The sequence below is a fragment of the Dasypus novemcinctus genome, chromosome 6 (genome assembly GCF_030445035.2).
Source record: "Dasypus novemcinctus isolate mDasNov1 chromosome 6, mDasNov1.1.hap2, whole genome shotgun sequence".
Lineage (NCBI taxonomy): Eukaryota > Metazoa > Chordata > Mammalia > Cingulata > Dasypodidae > Dasypus > Dasypus novemcinctus.
Window position 1 is genome coordinate 121407641 of NC_080678.1, and position 19885 is coordinate 121427525.

At 38.5% G+C, this 19885-nt stretch overlaps 1 protein-coding gene and 1 pseudogene across 7 annotated transcripts in view; one reads left to right on the forward strand and one right to left on the reverse strand.

Moving 5' to 3' along the window:
- Positions 1-19885, reverse strand: part of LOC101432025 (zinc finger protein 596-like) — an 80497-nt gene that overhangs the window by 25284 nt on the left and 35328 nt on the right. The window lies entirely within an intron of this gene.
- Positions 9696-10672, forward strand: LOC101437629 (zinc finger and BTB domain-containing protein 44 pseudogene; annotated as a pseudogene).

Genomic DNA, 19885 nt, shown 5'->3' on the forward strand with positions numbered 1-19885 from the left:
AAGATGTTCAAAATCACTAGCTACTAGGGAAATGTACATCAAAACTCATCTCCCAATATATAGTATAGCCATTATTAAAAGAACATAAGGGCAGCCATGGTGTTTCCTGAGAACTGTTGGTTGTGCAGTGGCATTCCTGGTTCCCGTGGTACCCAGATGCATGGTCCCCAGGTTAGTGTCCCCTGAGCCCCTGTAGCCCGTGTTCCATGGACCTACATGCCCTGAGTCTGCAGAGTCCCGGACTTCCCTTTCCCAAGTCCAGTTCTCCCAGAGGTCCAGGATTGCCTTAGCCCTCTGGTTTTGGACTGACTCTGTGGGTCAGAGGAATTTGGTGGGGGGTGCAGCAGGGAGGCCTGGCTAGCGTGTGCTCAATTTTCTGGGGTTCCCCCCCCTTCATTCTTTTCTTTTTTGTGTGTGTGCTTGGAGGAGTATACTGGCTGGCTTGGGGAGAGTCTGGGAAGAAAGGAGTGGTGAATCTGCTGAGAAAGCCCAATTCACCTAAATACCCTGGGATAGGAAACTTGGTCAGGGAGAAGGTGGAGTCAGAAAATCAAAAAGTCCTCTCATAGCACACCTAAAGGAGAGGGACTATAGGACGTGCTTTCCAAGACTCCAAAAGAATATTCAGGGTTCCTGGTGAGGTGTGGGTGTTCTCTCTCTGGAAATGAAGAGTCATTGTTTTCTGTGCAGAGCTGATTGAACAAGGACCCACTTGAATCTCCTACTGGACCTCTCAGGCAGCTTTCATGCTGCCTGGGAGAGAGGGAAGTGAGGAAGGGAGAAAAGGGGGAATGTCAGATCCCTAAGTGTTTTATTTAACTACAAACAGGATTCCTTGCTTGAAACTTTTGCTAGTATTTGATCGGTTTTTCCTTGTTTTTCCTTCCTCTTTATCTCTCCAAGGCCCTTTTTTCTTTCTTTCTCTTTTATTTTTCCAGCTTACTTCCCTGCTCCCTTTTGTCCCATTTTTTTTTCTTTCTTTCTCTGCTTTCTTATTCTTTTTACATTTCTCTGCTTTCTTATTTCTTTTTCTTATTCTTTTTACATTAGGTGCTGCAGGGAGAGCTTCACATTTGCTGTATTTCCTTGCGGTCACCCCTCGGGCTGAAGTGTGGTTTGCTGGCCTGGCGGGGGAGCAGCTGCGGCAGGCCAAGCCGCTGCCCCCATAATAGGGTGGCTGGTCGGACTCACCGCCACCCCTGAAGGGAGCTCGGCATGGGCGCAGAGTGCCCTCGGGTCTCCCCTTCTCGGCAGCCATGCTTCCGCGGCCGCCCCTCCTCCCGGACCGCGCCACACGATGCCTGTGGGGCGGCACCCTTCTTCTTCTTTCTCCCTGTGCAGGCACAGGGCGGAAAATTCCAATCTGTCCTTTTCCCCTCCCCCGACAGCAGCAACAGCCAGGTGTGGGCGGAGAAATCCAGTCTGCCCTTTTCCCCTCCCCCGACAGCAGCAACAGCCAGGCGTGGGCAGAAAAATCCAGTCTGCCCTCCACCCCAGCAACAGCAGCCACCAATCCCTAAACCCTGCCCCTTCCCCCAGCAACAGGGACAGCCAATCCCTAATCACCACCCCTCCCCCGTCCAGTACCGCCCACTGACCTTTCGCCAGCAACCAATCAGAACAGGGCGTGGCTTCGACCAATCAGCCTTCCCCAGCCCCTATAAAACTGTTGCCTCTCCCTCAATAAAGTGGACTTGTGTGTTTACCTTGTCTCCGCGGTAGTTCTTCTGCCGTGCGCCCTCCAGTCCTGAGAGCCCCCAACAAGGGCCTGGCCTCCCTTGTCCCCAGTTCGTCGCCTGCTTCTCCGGGCGACCCCTTCGTCGCCAGCTTTGCCGGACAACCCCATCAGCCGAACCGCGCAACCCCTGTGAGACCGACCCCTTGTCTACTGCCGGACCGACCCCTCGTCCCAAGCGGGACTGATCCCTCGTCCCAAGCGGGACCGACCCCTCGTCCTGAGCTGGACCGACCCCTCATCCGCAGCCAGACCCCACCTCTACCGACCGAGCAAGCTGCTGCATTTCCTCATCCTCCATTTACTCTTTTCTGTGCACTGATTTTGGCCACCAACACTATTCCCTTTCCTCTACATCTTTCTATCCTACATCATTGATTTTTTCTCTTACATTACACCTCACTTTGTTTGCCCCCCTATTTTTTTGACTTTTTATTACTAACACCTTTGTTCTGTTTTCTGCCTTATATTCACTCTTTGTATTATTGTCCTCTCTTTTCTCTTTCCCTCTCTCCTGAACACCCAGGCCTTTTAATTCACACTGTATTCCTCCCCATATTGAGATTACAATCTCATTTTATGTACTCTACTTTGCTTACTGTTATAAGTCTACATACCTTACATGAGTCTAATATCCATTCAACTATATCTCACATGGTTCCTCTGTTAATATTTACTAACAATACTATTATTCATTTTCTATTCTTACTCCTTTTGCTTTCTCTGGCCCTAATATTTTCCTTCAAGTGAACTTAGCCAACAACAAGGAAATAGAATAAGAAGAACAAAGTGACAAAAAGAAGACTTAACATGCATGCAAAAACAACAATTAAATTCCAAACTAGACAAGGAAGCTAAGCAACTGACTAAACCCGTCAAGATAAAACGATGACCATACAGCAACAAAAAACCACAAAACAAAAAAAATTAGGAATACATGGCCCAATCCAATGAATAAACTAAAAACCAGGAAGAGGAGCAGAACATTGAACAAGTAATTAAAGATCTCAAAACATATATTAGGGACCAATTTGATGAGGTGAAGGAAGAGATTAAGAATATGAAGGAAAAATTGGAGAGAATACAGAAGAAATTGCAATCATATGCAAAAAACACATATGATTGTGATGAACAGCACAATTCAAGAAATCAAAACTACACTCTCAACAAATAACAGCAGACTCGAAGAGGCAGAGGAGAGATTAAGTGATGTGGAAAACAGTACATCTGAAATCAAGCAGATAGTAGAACTGGTTGATAAAAAGATAGAACAAATCCAGCAGGGCTTAGGGACCTGAATGACAATGCAAAATGTACAAAAATACATATTCTAGGCATCCCAGAAGGAGAAGAGAAGGGAAAGGGGACAGAAAGGGTGTTGGAGGAAATAATGGCTGAAAACTTCCCAAACCTATTGAGGGAGATGGATGTACATGTCCAGGAAGCACAATGCACCCCAAACAGCATAAATCTCAACAGGTCTACACCAAGACATATACTTGTCAAGTTATCCAATGCTCAAGACAGAGAAAATACTAAAAGCAGCAAGAGAAAAGAGAACCATCACATACAAAGGACGCTTCATAAGATTAAGTGCTGATTTCTCATCTGAAACCATGAAGGCAAGAAGACAGTGGTAGGACATAGTCAAGGTACTAAAAGGAAAAATTTCCAACCAAGAATACTCTATCCAGCCGAGTGAGCATTCAAAAATGATGGAGAGGTCAAAATATTCACAGATAAACAGAAACTAAGAGAGTATGCCAACAAGAATCCTGCTCTTCCACAAATGCTAAAGGGAGTTCTGCAGGAAAAAAGAAAAAAAACAAGAGAGACAGAGTTGGAGGAGAGTGTAAGAGCAACTAAAAAAGACAAAAACAGAAAAAGAAAATCAAACAGAATATGACAAACACAAATCCCAAGAAAATATGGCTAATATAAGTAATTCCTTGAAAGGGATAACACTGAATGTCAATAGATTAAACTCACCTGTCAAGAGACTCAGACTGGGAGATTGGATAAGGAAATATGACCCATCTATGTGCTGTATGCAAGAAACACATCTTAGACCCAGGGATGCAAGCAGGTTGAAAGTGAATGGCTGGAAAACAATCTCACAAGCAAACAATAACCAAAAAAGGGCAGGAGTAGCTATATTAATATCAGACAAAATAGACTTTAAATGCAAAACAATTGTGAAAGACAAAGATGGACACTACATATTAGTGAAAGGGATAATCTTTCAAGAAGAAAAATCATGAACATTTATGCTCCTAACAAGGGTGCCTCCAAATATGTGAGGCAAACACTGGAAAAACTAAGTGAAGGAATAGATAACTCTACAATTATAGTGGGGGACTTTAATACACAACTATCAACTTTGGACAGAACATCTCAAAAGAGAATCAATAAAGAAACAAAGACTTTAAACAATATATTAGAGGAGCTGGACCTAACAGACATATACAGAACATCACACCTAAATACAGCAGGATATACATTTTTCTCAAGTGCACACGGATCATTCACCAATATAGACCACATGCTAGGCCAAAGGAAAAATCTCAATGAATTCAGAAAGATAGAAATCATACAAAATAATTCTCTGAGCACAGTGGAATGAAGCTGGAAATCTGCAAGGGCCAGAGATGCAGATTTGGCACCAAGATTTGGAAGTTAAACAACACACTCTTAGAAAAACAGTTGGTCAAGCAGGAAATCTCAAAAGAAATTAATAACTACCTTGAAACTAATGAAAATGATAATACAACATATCCAAACCTCTGGGATGCAGCAAAAGCAGTACTGAGAGAGAAAATTATAGCCATAAATTCATACATTAAAAAGAAGAAAGAGCTAAAGTTGAAGAACTAAATGCACACTTGGAGGAATTAGATAAAAAACAAGAAACTAACCCAATGGAAGAAGAAAGAAAGAAATAACAAAGATCAGAGCACAACTAAATGAAATAGAAAATATGAAAGCACTTGAAAAAATAAACAAAACCAACAGCTGGTTCTTTGAGAAGATCAATAAAATTGACAAACCCTTAGCTAGACTAACAAAGAAAAAAAGAAGATTCAAATAAAATAAGAAATGAGGAAAGAGATATCACCACTGATCCCACAGAAATAAAGACTATCATAAGAAAATATTTTGAAAAACTATATTCCAACAAAAACAACAATTTAGAGGAAATGGACAAATTCCTAGACACATAAGCAGCCTGCAATGACAAAAGAGGAAGTTGACAATCTTAACAAACCAATCACAAGTAAAGAGATAGAATCAGTCATTAAAAACCTCCCAACTAAGAAGAGCAATGGGCCAGATGGCTTTACAGGTGAATTCTACAAAATATTCCAGAAAGAACTAACAACAATCTTGCTTAAACTCTTCCAAAAAATTGAAACAGAAGGAAAATTGCCTAACTCACTCTATGATGCCAACATTATTCTAGTACCAAAGCCAAACAAAGACACCACAAGAAAGGAAAATTACAGACTAGTCTACTAATGAACCTTGACATGAAAATTCTCAACAAAATACTTGCTAATCATATTCAACAACACATTAAACAAATTATACACCATGGCCAAGTGGGATTCATTCCTGCTATGCAAGGATGGTTCAACATAAGAAAATCAATTAATGTAATATACCATATAAACAGATCGAAGGGAAAAAATCACATCATCATATCTGTAGATGCAGAAAATGCATTTGAAAAAATACAACACCCTTTCTTGATAAAAACACTGCAAAAGATTGGAATAGAAATAAACTTTCTGAACACAATAAAGAATATATATGAAAAGCCCACAGCTAACATCATTTACAATGGTGAAATACTAAAATCTTTCCCTCTAAGATCAGGAACAAGACAAGGATGCCCATTATAACCCCTCCTATTTAACATAGTTTTAGAAGTACTTACTTGAACACTCAGGCAAGAACCAGACATAAAGACATCCAAATTGGAAAGGAAGAAGTGAAAATTTCACTCTTTGCAAATGATATGATCCTATACATAGAAAACCTTGAGATGTCTACAACAAAGCTTCTAGAACTTATAAATGAGTTCAATAAAGTCGCAGGTTACAAGATAAATACACAAAAATCTGTAGCATTTCTGTATACCAATAATGAGCAATCTGAGGAGGAAATCAGGAATCAAATAGTAAATAAAATAGTATTTTTACTATTTTAGTAAATAAAAAAATCAAATACCTAGGAATAAATTTAACTAAAGAGGTAAAAGACTTATACACAGAAAACTACACAACACTGTTTAGGAAATCAAAGTAGACCTCAATAAATGGAACAATATTCCCTGTTCATTGACAGGAAGACAAAATATTATTAAGATGTCTGTCCTACCAACACTCATCTACAAATTCAATGCAATCCCAATAAAAATCAACACTGCATTCTTTAATGAACTAGAGAAACTAACTATGAAATTTATTTGGAAAGGAAAAGAGGCCCCGAATAGCCAAAGACATATTGAAAAAGAAAAATGAAATTGGAGGAATAACATTACTTGATTTCAAAACATACTACAAAGCTACAGTAGTTAAAACGGCATGGTATTGGTACAAGGATAGACACACTGACCAATGGAACTGAATTGAGAGTTCTGATATAGATCCTCATATATACATCCATATGGTATTTGACAAGGCCACCAAACCCTCCCAACTGGGAGAGAATGACCTCTTCAACAAATGGTGCCTGGATAATTGGATATCCATATTTAAAAGAATGAAAGAAGATTACCAACTTATGCCTTATACAAAAATCAACTCAAGACGGATCAAAGACCTAAATATAAAACCCAAGACCACAAAGGCCTTGGATAGCAAAGTAGGGAAGCATCTATAGGACCTAGTAATAGGAAATGGCTTCATGAACTTCACATCAAAAGGCATGAGAAACAAAAGAACAAATAGATAAATGGGACTTCCTCAAAATTAAAGCCTTCTGCACCTCTAAGGAGTTTGCCAGGAAAGTGAAAAGAGAGCCTACACAATGGGAGAAAATATTTGGTAATCATATATCTGATAAGAGATTTATATCTTGAATATATAAAGAACCCCTATATCTTGAAAATAAAAAGACAAACAGCCCATTTAAAAAATGGGAAAAAGATTTGAACAGACACTTCTCCAAAGATGATATAAAAATGGCTAAAAAGAAACATGAAAAAATGCTCAAAATCCCTAGCTATTAGGGAAATGCAAATCAAAACAACAATGAGATACCATCTTACTCCCATAAGACTAGCAGCTATCAAAAAATCAGAGGACTACAATTGTTGGAGAGGATGTGGAGGAATGGGAACACTCATCCACTGCTGTTGGGAATTCAGAAGGATCCAGCCATTCTGGAGGACAATTCGGTGGTTTCTCAGAAAACTAGCTATAGATTTTTCCACATGACCCAGCAATTCCACTGCTGGGTATATACCCAGAAGATCTGAAAACAAGGACACAAGCATGAACATATGCACACCAATGTTCATAGCAGCACTATTCACTATTGCCAAAAGTTGGAATCAACCCAAATGCCCATCAACAGATGGATAAATAAAATGTGGTATATATATATATACACAGTGGAATACTACTCAGCTATAAGAACAAATACAGTACAAACAAATGTGATAACATGGATGAAACTTCAGAACTTTATTTGAGTGAAGCAAACCAGGCATTGAAGGAACAATACTACGTGACCTCTCTGATATGAAATAAGTAAACCAAGCTGTCTCAGGGAGCAGAGATTGGATGATAAACTTAAAGGTAGTTGGGGGGTAGAGGAAGGGTTGTGAGCTGACAGCTACTTGGGTGAAATCTATGATAAAGCTGGAGGTATTTGTACAGGGAAGGGATAAAATGGGGGCATAGGGATAACTTTGGGTGGGGCTGCATGGGTGAAAGGGGGACTAGGGATGGGAGGATGGGTCAGATTGCCCAATAAATTGGGGAGAAGGTGGGGGGAACATTTGATCATGGGAGATGGTTAGATATGTGGTTGAAATTGTGGTGCAGAGAAAACTCTTTACAGAATGTAATATGGAAGGTTCTCTGTTTGGGATTTTTAAGGGGGGTGCATCTGACACAGGGCAAGCTTCAGGGGAGTGTATGAGTGCTCATTTTGTCATAGTGGACTATGTCATTGGGTGGCGACTCATACAATGAGAGTGAAGGTATACCCACATCCTAGGGAGGACTGATATTCTCAAACAGGGAATTGTATCTCTTGAGAGAATTGGCAGCTCCAAATGGGTTAGGGTAGTCAAGTATGTGAAGCCCTCAACATTGTTGCAAGTACATCTGAACATGGTTCCTGAAGTAATGAAGACTGATTGTCATAGTGGGCCCTGAGGGGAGGGGGGAAAGAGGTGTTGAATACATGGAATCAGGGTAACTGTGGGGCAACGGAAGTGTTCCACAAGATCATGCCATGATGGATATAGGTCATGTTAAATTACACCAAAAATGTATAAAAGCCTATAGGCTAAAATGTAAAACATAATGTAAAACATAAGATAACTAAAAATTTAGGAAATTGTATCGTCTAAAATATAAAACATAATGTAAATCCAAATGGAATCACATTTGAAAGCTATCGTTTCAATAACTGTACATTAGCTGCAGCAAATATCATATGAACATGTAAAAAGATCACTGTTGGGGAAGGGACAAAGGGTTTGATGTTTGATATGTGGGAGTACCATATATTGTATATGTGAATTACTGTGTCCTAAAACTTATATCAAGAGAAACTTAATAATCAGGAAAAAAAAAAAAAAAAGGAGGTAGACACTTAGGATAAAATGGAAGTAATTACCTTGCCACTGTATATACAGGGCAATACCTGTAGCAGTGATGAAAGGCAAAGTATTAAAAACAAAGCTTTTTCATTTTTTCGATACCCCAATTTATTTTTCCTTTATTTAACTTTTCTAAATTTCTATGTATTCTATAGCTAACCTTTAAGCTCATCACTATATTCCATTTTTCTATTAATGGAACCTGGCAATATATTGGGCTTCCCTTTTGAAGAAGTTTGGGACCACAGACAGGTCCAACTATGGCAGGGGAGGAGCACTCGTGTGGGGTGTCATTGGTGGGTGGCACACGGTTGAGAGGGAGTTCTCCAGGGCATGTATACAGGGTACATAGAAAGATTTGGATATGTTCATAGTGGTCTCAGTTGGAAATGACAGCTGAAAGAGTACTGAGTTCCTGGCCAGGGGAGCTCTATCACATCCCCCAATGGAACAACAATCCCCCAAATGCAATGGCAAAGACCAACAAAGATGGATGGTCCAACAATGAGCCCTTGATAACGATGGCTCCAATTATGAGCCTGTGTGCCTGAAATATGAACTAGGCCTAGAGCTGCGGGGTGCCTAAGAGTTACCTGCTGAGAGCCTCCATGTTGCTCAAATGTGGTCCCTCTCTAAGCCAAACTCAGTATGTAGAGGCATGTGCAGCAGTGGCTCCCCCTCACCAACCTCCCCTATCTTTCCTCTTTCCCCCTCCTGCTCACCACTGGGCTCTGCTAGGACCATGTGCTACTCTAACTACATGTTGCCCATGGCTGAGCAAATCCACCTCCATCTTGGGCAGCTCCCTCACTACTTCCCCTCTAGCCCAATGGCCAGCTGGACTACACCACCACCACCCATTGTGCACAGTCCCCACCAGCATGGGCCACCATGCTCCAGCCCAAGGCCATGCAAAAGCCTCTATGCAGTGGCAAGAGATAGGGCCTCTGCCCCTGGGGGGACCAGAAGGGAGCCACATACCCCACCCTCCCTTGGGTCACCACCTAACCCAGCAGGAGGAGGAGCAGCAAAAGCTGTAGGCCTAAGGGCCCTGCACCACTGCCATAGGATACCTCTGACTCATTGCATCTTGAAGAGCATCTGTAGAAGAGTAAGCAGAAGATGGGTGTGAAAACATTCATTCATAGCTCCTCTTCCCAGAGCCAGGAAATCCTTGGAAAGCTAAATATGCTGCAAAATGATGGTCATTTTGGTAATATCACTATATGTGTCCAGGACAAAATCTTCTGGGCACATAAGATGGTCCTATTGGCTTCCAGTGATTTCTTTTGCACCAAGCTTGTGGGTCTAGCTTTTAGAATATGCTTACACAGACACTCTGTCAATTAACACAGAAAATATTATTGATATTCTAGCTGTTGCCAGCTACATGTAAATATGTAAATTTGCCAGTTCCTGCTCAGAGTTCATGAAATCAATTCTTTTATGGAATACGCCCAACAGCCAACCAGAAAGGGTCTAGGTGCAGGACAAGAAAAAAAATTCCAACTGCAATTTTACTTCTTGAGATGGAAGCATTTTTCCTTTGTCTTCAGAGTGCAGTGTGGTAGAAAGAATCATTCCTGCTTGCCAAGACTCACAGAGAAAGTGTAAAAGCTACATAGTTATGCCTCTGAAAGTCCTGGAAAGTATAGCAAACAAGTTATCCCCAAGTATTGAATTCTTTCAGCTTCCTACTCAGAAGGTATAAATCAACTAGCTGATTCTTTAGCTTTTCCCGACTTTATCTTTTGGAGTTGATCAAATGATGCAGTCTGAATATGGTAAGCACGTGGAAAATACCCAGACTTTAGAATTTCCTGGCCCGTCTGACCCATATAGAAGATTGGCTGATTATGTGATTTGTGAGAGCACAATAACTAGTTTGCCTCTGGGTACTGAAATGTCTGTGTCAAAGTCAAATGTTAAGTGTTGAGGAGATTCATAAGGAAGTGTCCCAGCCTGTCAGTGGATCTCATTTTTCACTGAGTGATCAGCAGATAATACCAGGAAGTGAACAAGTTCAAGAGGACCTTCTCATTAGTTCATAGTCTTCCTCTATAGGAGTAACATCTTCTGTGTTTTTCATGATACAATAAAACCAATTCAGCAAATGTTTTTATGTGCCTATTAGATATCTTTGAAATGTAAAGAAGGGTAAAATATGATAAATTAGATTTTTTTAAAAATGCTAAGAGCATTGCAATATTTTTTTATTTACACATTGGGGAAGAAAATACAGTTGAATAACAGCTGATGGGCCAAAAGCAGAAGGTATGAATTGTGAATTATTTTCAATGCAAAAGAATAAAAACATGAGTTTTAAAAAAAGAACAGAAAACTACAAGTGCTGCAGACGATGTGGAAAAATAGGAACACTCCTTCACTGTTGATGGGAATATAAAATGGTTCAACCTCTGTGGAAGATGATCTGGTAGTTTATCAGGAAACAAAATATAGAAATGTCATTTGATCCAGGAATCCCACTACTAGGAATATACCCAGAAGAACTGAAAGCAATGACTTGAACAGACATTTGCACATTGATATTCATATGGCATTATTCACAACAGCTAAAAGAGGGAAACAACCTAAGTGTCCTCCAACTGATGAATGGATAAACAAGATTTGCTCTATTCATATGATGGAATATCTCTCATCTCTAAGAGAAAAAAATTGGGAAAGCACATGAAAACATGGAGTAACCCTGAAGATACTATATGAAAGAAACAGGGCAGACTCAAAAGGAGGAATATTGCTTGGTCTCACTGATATGAACTAAATACAATGTGTAGACTTATGGAGTTGGTCTATGAAGTGAAGGTTGGTAAGAGATGGAATGGGATAAGAAGGGAGAGAAGATAGTGGATGCTTGTAGTATGCTTAATAAAGTTAAATGTAAATATATATTGGTTGGAAATGATAGTAACACATTATAATGAATACAACAAACACTTTTAGTTTATGGATGTGATTGTGGCTGAAATGAGTAGTCTAAGAAGATTAATGTTAGTTGGAGAATAGCTGGAGGAAAATGTTGGGAATGTATAGCATTGATTTTGGAAATATATAAGGACAGTACTTAATAATATAAATAAAGGAAAGTTCTACTTCAAGGTGTTAAGAATGGTTGTACATGGGAAAAATATAACTATTTTAGGGACTATTGTTAACAATATTTTAATGTTCTTATAGCAAAAGCAAAGTTGGTACTATATTAATTCTAAAGTAAAAACAATAACATTGGGTTGCAAAGCAGATTTGGCTCAACTGATTGAGCATCCGCCTAACATATGGGAGGTCCAGGGTTCAAACCCAGGGCCTCCTGACCCATGCAGTGAGCTGGCCCACATGCATTGCTGGTGTGTGCAAGGAATGCCATGCCATGCAGAGGTGTCCCCATGTAGGGGAACCCCATATGCAAGGAGTGTGACCTGCAAAGAGATCCACCACACATGAAAAATAAAAAGTGCTACCTGCCCAGGAGTGGTGCCACACACATGGAAAACTGACGCAGCAAGATGATGCAACAAAAGAAAAGAGACACAGATTCCCAATGCCACTGACAAGAATGCAAGCAGATGTAGAACACAGAGCGAATGGACATGGAGAGCAAACAATGGGGGAGGAAGGGGAGAGAAATAAATAAATAAATAAAAAATACTCCACATTTTGGACCTACTCAGACCTTGCTTGTCAGATTTTAACATGTCCATCTTTCCAGTCCTGAAACCTGGCATACAAAATAGTTTTCTGTAAGACTTAAGAGCTGTTAATCAAGTGTTAGAAGACATCTACCCAATAGTGCCTAATCGACATATACTCCATGTCAGGACCTTAGATGCTTAAGTTTGAGTCACCATTTTAGAATTGAAAGATGCTTTTTCCTGCATACCCTTAGAGAAAGAATCGCAAATGCTTTTGTTTTTGAATGGGAGGATCCCAATACCAGGCTAAAACAACAATAGAGTTGGACTGTTTTGCCACAAGTATTCAAAACTGTCCCAACTCTTTTCGGACTGATACTATCGAAGAACTTACAAAGCATATGCCTCCAATAAGGACATTTCCTTCAGAGTGCTGATGATATACTCATAGCCAGCAAATCCAAGAAATCAAAAATTAAAAAAAAAAAAATGTTAAAGAGGCTAGCAAAGAAAGGATATAAAATACCTGAAAAGAAAACTCAAATTTTTTACTGCCACTTTTGATCATTGGTTCAAACAGACTTCAGAAGGAAGAAATGTGACCTTAACGCAGTGACAAGATGTTTATTTGATTACAGCTCAGTGTTACAGCTTGAGTTCAAAGCGTTAGCCTGGCTAGGATGAGTATGGAAGTGCCCTCAGTGTTACAGCTCAAGCCAGGCCGAGGTAACAATGGAAGTGCACCCAGTGCACCCACACATGGAAGTGTGTCCAGGGCTTTGGGGCTATGCTATAGATATAGGTTCATTGTGCAGCCACCCTGGGGTTGGAGCCGTAAATTGCAATGCTCTAATTGGTTAGTTATTGGGTTCTGCCAGGTAGAATTGGCTGGGGTTAGGAAGCTGGAATAGCATTTTATGTTAATTGGGTATGTTAGCTGGAAGGCATCAGATTTGATGAACACTAATTAAGGGAATTGTTTGAAATCTTATCCTATTTGCTCTTCCTCCCTCTGCCCAGGGGTCAAAGTTCAGCCACCTGCCCCCTCCCTCAAAACCCAAATACCTCGAGTTTTATTTACCAGAAGGACTATAAGCCCTGCTGCCCAGCAAAAAGGAAATTTTTCAATAAGTGTCAAAGCCCCAAAACAGAAAGAAACTTAGATGGTTTCTAGGTATGGCTGGTTATTGCAGGCTCTGGATACCAAACTTTGGACTCATTGCTAAATCCCTATATGGAGCCTTAAAGGGGGAAGATAAAAATCTTTTAGAATGGATCCCAGAATGTTCTCTGGAATTTCAAGAGCTTAAGGATAAGCTCCTCTTAGCCCTACCCCTGAGACTCCCTGACCTAATAAAAAGAATTTATGTTGTTTGTTTATGAATAAGGCATTACACTGCGACAATCAGTATAAGAATTTGGAAGAAACATCAGATCAATTGTTTACGTATCAAAGCAGCTCAACTCTGTACCTGAGTATGGCCCTCTTGCTTGCTAGCTGTACTTCCCACCTGTGAATTTCTCCACATAGCAGAATTCACATTGGGCTCTCCCATGTGAGTTTTCACCCCATATTATATTCTTACTATCCTAGAACAAAAAGTGGGCCCTCATTTTAGCAAATATCAAGCCATTTTACAAACAACCCAAATATCACTCTGAAAACTATAGATAAACTCCACCTGGCCTCTTTACTACCTGAATTAATTGAAAGACCAGAAAGGAAAACTTCCAGACATGATTGTATACAACTTCTTGTTGAGGTATACTTTACAAGTCTTGGGTTTGAGACAGGTTAGTTTAGGGAGAAGGGAAATGAGTAACAGCTGAGACCTGGTAGAAAATTTGGGCATGAGACATGTGGTCATGAAACACCAACCAGAAACTCTCTGAAGAAAGAATGCTGCCAAGAATAAAGCTGGAGAGATCCCACAAGACACCAGTACAAGAATCCCATTTGGAACAGGATTGGAATGAGATCCTGTTCAGGGTCAAGGGAGAGCCCCAGATCCCTTCAAACAAAAGGCCTAACCATTGGCCCCTGATAGCTAACAGATGGGACAACCAACATTATGGGGGTAAGAGCAAAACTTTTAAAAGGTCTGACCTGGGACCGCACACACACATCTCACTCTGAAACATGCCCACAGTCCATGCCTTGAACTAAGTACTTTTCTCATTTTCTTTTTTCTTAAACTGTTTGCTCCCTTGCCTACCCTATGGCATGCCCTTAAATTATTTTATGTGACATAAGCCAAGAATAGAGAAGCCCAGAACCCAGAGCTTTCTGCTAACAGATTGACTAATGTCCAACTATCAGACCCAGCAGAACTCTTCCTCTAAGGAAACAGTTATATGGATCAAGGAAAGTACAAGGCAGACTACCCATTAGTGATTCCAACTGAAATACTAGAAGCAGATCTTTGCTCCCAGGAACTTCAGCACAAAGAGACAATTAACTGCCCTGCTATTGAATGCAGGACATAAAGAAAATATGCCATTCTGCATGCCTATGGAGCTACTTGGAGAGAGTGTAGTTTCCTAACCAATACCAATAAAGATATTAAACATAATGATTTAATCCTGCTACTTACTGCTAGGTGCAGTCTTTTTTTCAATCAATGAAAATGGTATAATCACATAGTTGTGCATTCATCATCTCAATCATTATAACATTTTCATTATTATAGTAATAATAATAAACAAAAACACACAAGAAAATTCTTCACCCTTCCATCTCTCTATACTTCCCCTGCTGGACATATCTGCTATTTCTGTCCATTCTTGCACAAGTATTTATTTATTTAGAAGTTTTATTAAGATATAGTTACATATGATATGATCTATTCAAAGTGTATAATCAGTGGCTTTCAGTTTAATCACAATGTTGTGCATTCATCACCACAAAATTTTGGAATAATTTCATTCCTCCAAAAAGAGAAACTCCACATCCCTTGGGAGTCCTTCCCTAGTTTTACATTACCACTAATCTAATTTTACCTTTTAAATTGATTTATATTTATATTTTATATAAATGGAATCATACTATATTTAGTACTTTGTGTCTCATTTCTTTCACTTAGCATTTTGGTGTTTTTGTCTGATATTAAAATCTTGTGTATTAACATATATTTGTTCAGTTCCAATGAAAATGACATAAGTGCAATTTTATCCATAGTCATATTTCATACCCTGAAATACTATAATGTGATTATGGTAGTGGTTTAAAGGGAAAGTCTAAGGTCATATATGTTACAAACATGATAGATGCAGTGTTACAACCAAAAGAACTGGTGATTATCCACTCTAAAGGACATCAGTCTAAAAATAGCAAAGATGCCAAATGCAATAGGCTAGCTGATAGGGCAGCACAAGAAGTGGCCAAGAAGGAAACCCTTTCTGCAACTCTTGCCAAGTTTAATCCAAAGCCCCCATTGTTACTTTCCAGTGAGCAGGGACCTAAGCTTGAAAGACTTTTGAATTTTCAATATTCAAAAAAAGCATGGCAAGGACAAAGAATGGGAATTAACAAATTAGACAGAACAAAGATGGTTAGAAATTAGTAATAAACCTGATGATATTTATATAAAATTATTGTCCCAGAGGGACTCCTTAAACTGATAATAACATACTTTTATCAAATTACTCATAATGGATGTGAAACACTGTATAAACAGTTTAGTTAGTTCCTGGTGGGTCCCAGGTTATGATGAATGATTCAAAATATAACTGACCAATGTGTAATTTGCACTCAAGTAAATCTTTGACCCCACATCAAATCCCCACATAAACAAAAGGAGTGCAATATTGAGGGATGGGTGGAGCAGAATGGCAAGTTGATTTCACTCTGATGCCAAAGACCCTAGAAAATTTTAGATATCACTAAGTGTTTGCTGACAATTTTACTGATGGATGGAAATTTTCCCAAACAGGAAAATCCCATAAAGTGGTTGAATGTCTACTAAAGGAAGTTATTCCTAGGTTTGGACTCCCTCTCTCCATTCTGTGTCAGTGGTGCTACTTTCCACTCTAAAGTAGTCAAAGATGTATTCTTAAGGGCCTCAATTCACAGTAAAAACAGAACAGATGAGCTCAACGTTAAAGGAATATCTAGGAAAAAACATGAATAGAAACACAAATAAAATGGAATAAAGCCCTCCTGAAGATAACAGTAGCATCCTGAAGTGTACTAGGTTTAAACCCTTATGAAATGATCTAAAGAAGGCCATTTCTAAAAGTTGAATATGCTGGCAACATGCATCCTAGTACTGAACCATCCTCCATACAATATATGAAATCCGTTTAAGAGCCGCCCTAACTCAAAAATAAATGTGCTTCCACCTATCTTACATTCCCTATTGATAGTCCTTTACACAATTATCCACCTGGAGCCTGGGTATGGATGTATACATGAAGAACAACACTACAAGGACAATTAAATCCCAAATGGGTGTTGCTTGTCACTCATCCTTCTCTTAAGTCACAGGACCTAAAACCATGGATCCATCATACCAGAATCGAGCAACAACCAATCCTACAAGATGATTCTCCACCACTCACTCAAAAAGCAGCCATTGCCATTGACCCACCCAGAGATCCAGAACTCAAGTATATCTGTGAACCTCTGGATGGACTCAAACATTTGTTTTAAAAAATTCATTAGGAACTGGTGGTTGTTGTGTTTATTGTTAATTGCATTTTTCTCATTTTTCTAGAACTTGGGATCCTGGATAATTAAATTTTATTTATTTAGGATTACCTCAATATTGAATTCTCTTAACATGAGTACTCAACCCATTGCTATGCTCTTTCTCCTTAACTTAATTGTACAATCACAAGTAAAAGATTTCTTTCTCCAATGGGCTAATTCTTATGCTAACCTATAAGCCAGTCTAATTCTTGAGTCTATAGACAGCTGGCAAATTCAAGCGTTTCTAGATTACCTTTGCAGTATCTGCCTTACAATTTACTGATTGGAAAGCTTTAAAGTATTTTATAAAAGAAAAGCAAAAATGGGAGAACTTTAAATACCACTGATATAACTAGAGCCAATCAAACTATTGACCAGTAAACTTGATTAAACCTGGACATTGTCTGATTATCAAATAATGTTGTTAGTAGAATACTGCTTTGCAGTATTCTTTTCAATTACATGATCAAACTGAAAATTAAGCCACATAAGATTGACAGAATGGACAAGGAAATATGACCCATCTATATGCTGTCTACAATAAACTTACTTTAGAACCAGGGATGGAAGGAGGCTGAAAGTGAATGGCTGGAAAACAACATTACATTCTACATATAATCAATAATCAGAAAATGGTGGGAGTAGCTATACTAATATTGGACAAAAGAGTTTAGATGTAAAACTATTGCAAGGTGCATGAATAGAGGCATTTTTGGGACGCAGTGTTGCCCTGAATGATATTGCATAACAGTATATATCCTGCCATAATTCACTGAATGGACTGGGGGAGAGTGTAAATTACAATGTAAACTATAATCCATGCAGTGTAGCAGGGCTTCAAAATGTATTCATCAAATGCAATGAATGCTCCACACTGATGAAAGATGTTGATGTGGGAGGAATGGGGGGTGTGGGTTTTATGGGAACCTCATATTTTTAATGTAACATTTTGTGTGATTTATATACCATTAAAAAAAGACAATAAAAATTTGCTTAAAAAATTTGTAAGAGACAAATAAGGAAACTATATATAATAAAAGGGATAAGCTATCAAGAAAAAGAACAATCATGAACATGTAAGTAACTAGTCAGGGTGCCTCAAAATACATGAGAAAAACATTGGAAAAACTAAGTGGAAAAATAGATGCCTTTACAATTATAGTGTGGAAGATTAATACACCATTATCACCATTTGACCTAATTATCTTGACAGAGGAACAATAAAAAAACAGAGACCATGAATAATACATTAAAGGTCCTGGAACTAAGAGACACATACAGAACATTATACCAAAATACAGTGGGATACATATTCTAGAGTGCACACTGAACATTCTCCGGGATAGGCAAATGCTAGGCCACAAAACAGGTCTCAATAAATTCAGAAAGATTAATATTATACAAAGTAATTTCTCTGACCACAATGGAATGAATGTGGAAATCAGCATGGGGCAGAGAAGCAGATTAGGTACAAAGATAAAAAGTTAACATATTCTTAAACAGTGGGTCATGGAGGAAATTAAAAAAGAAATCAGTTACTTCCTTGAAATGAATGAAAAAGACAACAGAACAGAACAAAACCTATGGAATGTAGGAAAAACAGTGCTGAGAGGGAAATTTATGGCCATAAATGTCTACATTAAAAAAGAAAAATGAGCTAAAATCAAAGCCCTAATTGCACACCTGGAGGAATTAGAAAAAGAAAAACTAACCCCAAAGCAAGTAGATAGAAATAAATAAAAAAGATTAAAGGAGAGCTAAATGAAACGGAAAATAAAAGCACTGGAAAAAATAAAATCATAAGCTGGTTCTTCAAGAAAATTAATAAAATTGACAAGCCTTTACCTAGACTAATAAAGAAAAATAGAGAGAAGATGCAAGTGCATAAAATTCGAAATGAGAAAGGGGATATCACCACTGACCACATAGTAATAAAGAGTATCATAAGAAGATACTTTGAAAAATTGTACACCAAAGAGATGGATAATTTAGAGGAAAGGTAAATTCTGAGAAACCCACAAGAAGCCTACATTTATGAAAGAAATTAATGAACTCATAAGACAAAGCACAAGTAAAAGAATTAGTCATCAATAACTTCCCAACTAAGAGCCCAAGACCATAAGGCTTCACAGGTGATATATATGAAACGCTTAGAATTAACTAACACCAATCCTGATTAAAGTCTTCCACAAAATAGAAGGGGAGAGAACATTGCATAACTCATTCTAGGATGCCAACATCACTCTAATACCAAAGCCAAAGATGCCACAAGAAAGGAAAACTTTAGACCAATCTCTCTAATTAACCTAGATGCTAAAATCATCAAAAAATATTTGCTAATCATATTCATCAATACATCAAATGAAATATACACCATAACCAAAAGGGTTTCATTCTTGGCATGCAAGGCTGGTTCTAAATAAGAAAATCAATCAATGTAATACACCACATTAACAGATCAAAATATAAAAATCACATGATCATGTCTATAGATGCAGAAAAAGCATTTGACAAAATACAGAAACCATCTGACAACAAGAAAGCCCACATTTAATGCTCTTATTCAACACTGTATTAGAAGTACTTGCTGAAACACATAGGCAAGAAAAAGATATAAAATTCATCCAAATTGGAAAGGAAGAAGTAAACATTTCACTATTTACCAATAGCATAATCCTATACCTAGAAAGTCCTGAGAAATCTACAAAAAACTTCAAGAGCTGATAAATGAGTTCAGTAAATTGGCAGGCTATAAAAGCAATGAGCAATAATTTAGAGCATTTTTGTACACCAATAATGAACAATCTGAAGAGGAAATCAAGGAACACACTCCATTCACAATAGCAACCAAAAGAAACAAATACCATGGAATCAAAAATGTAAATGATTAGTATTTAGAAAAATATACAACAATGTTACAGGAAATCAAAGACCAAAATAAATGTAAGAATATTTCCTGTTCATAGATAGGAAAA